The sequence below is a fragment of the Pinus tabuliformis genome, chromosome X (assembly GCF_031772625.1).
Source record: "Pinus tabuliformis cultivar Carrire ecotype Pingquan chromosome X, CPIR1, whole genome shotgun sequence".
Classification (NCBI taxonomy): domain Eukaryota; kingdom Viridiplantae; phylum Streptophyta; class Pinopsida; order Pinales; family Pinaceae; genus Pinus; species Pinus tabuliformis.
This window is the reverse complement of record NC_142308.1, coordinates 416919306-416923569: the sequence shown is the minus strand read 5'-3', so window position 1 is coordinate 416923569 and position 4264 is coordinate 416919306. Positions and strand designations below refer to the sequence as shown.

The 4264-nt window shown below is 37.3% G+C and overlaps 1 pseudogene; it reads right to left on the bottom strand.

Moving 5' to 3' along the window:
- Positions 1-202: 202 nt before the first annotated feature.
- On the bottom strand, positions 203-3521 carry LOC149140314 (small ribosomal subunit protein uS19-like; annotated as a pseudogene).
- Positions 3522-4264: the final 743 nt, after the last annotated feature.

Here is a 4264-nt window from a genome sequence, read left to right as displayed (position 1 = left end):
TCAACTTGTACAATATATATAGTGTATTAGCTAGTTAAACGTAACAATACACCCAAAATTACTCTTCAAAAATTCATCTAAGCATTGTGAAAGGATTTAATGATGTGAATATGCAACCAATTATTTGTGCCTATACTTGTAAGCTTAAAACAGTTAACAATACCCCACTACATATCCACCATATCAAACGATCTAAGCTGGTCTATTTTAGAGGAATAAACCTAGAGGAGTGTGTAGCACCAATACTAGGTCTTTCATGCTTAACTGGATTATAGGAAATAGAAAACCCTGCCAGATAATGGTCAATCATCTCAGGCTTGATTTCTGTTATATACCTAGGGGGGATAATATGGGGTACCAAGGGAGGTACCCAAGGTAATAATGTAATAATGGGATGGGCCATAGTAATAAATAAGGTGGTTAACCCATATCATGTAAGGGACCACAAGTAGTTAATAATAATGTAATGGGCCCATGGTATTAGTTTGATGGTATGAGGGAACCATGGTAATGATCTATGGTATTGTATGTATGAGGCCTATATAGAGGCTAGAGACTCCATGTCAAGGAATACAGTCAAGGATTATTGTATGAACAGGCATATGGCTTGTGGAGTGTTCTCCTTACTTAAGGAGTGAATGTATGGTGTTGCCCTACCTTAAGGGTTTGATCAATAAAGAATCATTTCATATTATTTCTAGGTTTACTTACATTATCTCATATGTTCATATCAGATTTATAATATTTCCGGGTTAGATCTATAACACGTAGTATCAGAGCTATAAAAAGTGGTATTAGAACTATAACAAGTGGTATCAGAGCACTTTCTTGGGCACAAGGGGAGAATTTTTTTTTTAATTTTTTGCAGGATTTCGGGGGCGGTGAGTTTGCAGATCAGATCTGTATGTTTTGTTGAAAGATCTACAAAATCTAATTTTATATCTGTATTCTTTGTGAAAAAATAGCCGATTTCAAAAAAAAATCGGTTGAATCGGAGTCCGGATGAAGGAGATATCGCTGATTTAAAAATCAGTGGGGTTGCAGACAATTTTTCAGGGCAGCGAGTTGGCAGCGCAGATATGGATGTCCTGGTGTAAGATCCGCAAAATCTAATTATAGATCTGAATTCTTTGTGAAACAATACCCAAATTCAAAAAAAAATTCAGTCGAATCGGAGTCCGGATGAGGGAGATATCGCTTATTTAAAATCAGCTCTTTTTTGCAGAAATTTTGGTGACGGCGGGAGAGTTACAACACAGATCTAAAATTCCAAGTGCCTGGATCAAGATTTATACCACATGGGCAGATGAAGAATGATTGTTCCATTTCTAAAAACAGGTTATAATAGGGATTCTGAGCAATATTGACGGAATTGTGACCATTTCAAATTTTCGCCAATATTTTTTGTGATGGCGGGCCTAGATAAGAATTTGAGGGACTTGTATAAATTTGATGGCTCTCATCCAGCTAGATGGCTAGCACAAATGGAGAAATATTTGGATCACATCTATGATAATGAGACTCAGATTATGGTGGGAAGCATGTACTTGGACAATGAAAGACGACAATGGTGGCAAGAGCATCAACGTTCCAATGGAAGGTTTTTGACTTGGAACGCCTTCAAAAAAGCTCTTATGGAGCGCTTTGACTATAAATCTAATCTTGTGGATAAGCTCACACAGACAGAAACACAGCCTAGAAAAGATTTTATTTTTACAGGAAAGAAGGAAACCAAGGAATCAAAAGGGTTATTTTTTGCTGGTATCTCTGTATTGTAGGTTCATGGATTGATTCAGAAGGAGAAAATCATTGTGTCTATAAATCCGAGTTGCAAGAAAAATCTCATAAATGTCAACTTGGCAAAAAAATTGCAAGTTCCAACAAAACAAATTGAAAAGACACAGGTTGATGATGAGGATGTTCAAATTTATAAGGATTTGAAGCTTTCTATGGATAAGTATGTGTTTTATGGTGATTTTTATGCTTCAGATATGGATAACATGGATGTTGTTTTGGGATACCCTTGGATGGAATCAGTGGGTACTATCAATATTAATGTACAGAAGAAATTCCTGAAGCTCTGGTATAAAAAGAAGAAAATTACATTACAGGATATTTCCATTAATAAACAGGTAGAGTCCAAGGAGGGTGAAACAGAAGATGTTCCAGGGTCTGACATATTAGATGATGAGCCAGTGATGATAGGCAATTAAACACAAACAGAGGCTAAAGCAGAAAAGGTTATAGGTGCTGATACATCAAAGGAGGGCTCAGTGGTTGAAGTAATATTGCAAGATAAGACACCACAACAAGCACCACAACATGCACCAGATAACAGTCAGGCTCCCGTAAGGGGTAAATTAAAGAAAAAGCCATCGTGGATTCAAACTTCAACATATCATCACCCACATCACCCCGCAAGACAACCAGCGAGATGGCAACCAATTAGCCACATGGAAAACAACCCCCACAGGACAGATAGAGAGGAGCGAAGATCCACCTACTACACATCCACACAGAAGAGCTACCATAGTCAACTTCCATCTCAAGTGAGCGAGGCACCAGTGAGATCGAGGGTTCACCTTTCTCTTGGATGGCTAGATGCACGTGCATGGTACCAGTGGACTACTCCTTTGAGTAGATCTTATTATTTGTGTTCTTTCCATGTTTCGGGGACGAAACATGCTTAGGGGGGTGGAATGTTATATACCTAGGGGGGATAATATGGGGTACCAAGGGAGGTACCCAAGGTAATAATGTAATAATTGGATGGGCCATAGTAATAAATAAGGTGGTTAACCCATATCATGTAAGGGACCACAAGTAGTTAATAATAATGTAATGGGCCCATGTTATTAGTTTGATGGTATGAGGGAACCATGGTAATGATCCATGGTATTGTATGTATGAGGCCTATATAGAGGCTAGAGACTCCATGTCAAGGAATACAGTCAAGGATTATTGTATGAACATGCATATGGCTTGTGGAGTGTTCTCCATCCTTAAGGAGTGAATGTATGGTGTTGCCCTACCTTAAGGGTTTGATCAATAAAGAATCATTTCATATTATTTCTGGGTTTACTTGCATTATCTCATATGTTCATATCATATTTATAATATTTTCGGGTTAGATCTATAACAAGTAGTATCAGAGCTATAACAAGTGGTATCAAAGCTATAACAATTTCGACCTAATTGAATGTCTTCCCATTATAAACACCAATAATGCTACCAATCATCTCAGGAACAATTATCATGTTACGGAGGTGGGTTCTAACTGGCTATGGTTTCTCACCTGCAGGAGCTTCCCATTTCGCCTTGCGGAGCTTCTTGATCAAGGCCACTGGTTGCCTCTTCAAACCTCGATGAAACATTCTTCAAGCACAAGCATGGAATATCTTGTCGAGCTCTTTAGAGGTCATGTCCAAAAGGGCATCCAGATCAACACCCCTATAGGAGAACTTCTTGAACGTTATCTTCTGCATATACATTGTGCTTACATCCACATCTGCATCTGCCATGGCTGCAACTGAATCAACAGATAATGCCTCTGTTCGTATCCGGAAAACATACTCAACGAACATCTTACCTCAAGAGGTCATTTCCAAAAGGGCATCCAGATCAACACACATGTATGATAACTTCTTGAACATTCTCTTCTTCCACTACACTGTGCCAACATCCACATTTGCATCTACCATGGTTGCAACTGAATCAACAGACAACACCTCTACTCTGCTCATGTAAACACATTCAAGGAACACCTTACCTTAAGAGTAGCGGGAAATTAATTGATTAGCGTTTAGCAATTTGTCAATTGGATAGCGGGAAATTAAATTTTAATGGGCAATTTTAGATTTTAGAGTAGCCAAAGTTTATATTTTCACAATTTGTTAATTTTTTATGTTGTCACTATTGAGTAGGAGGTTTTTTCGTATAGAGGTTATATATTTAATAGATTTGAAGGTCCAGAGAGTGATAATTTTGGTTGAGAGTTTCAATAAAAATATGAAAAAAAAAGAACTTATTTTGAAAAATGTTTGTATCATATGAGAGTATATAAAAAACTTCTCTAAGCAAGTATCTTCATATAAAGAGGGAAAGAGAACATGAGATTTACACATAAGGTGACTATAAAATACCTCCCTAATCAAGTATGTTCAAGTAAAAAGGGAAAAGAAAACATGAGGTTCACACAAGGGGAATATCAACTAACCTGTTAGGAGGTGGAAAATATACTTAATTCTATGAATAATGTTATTAA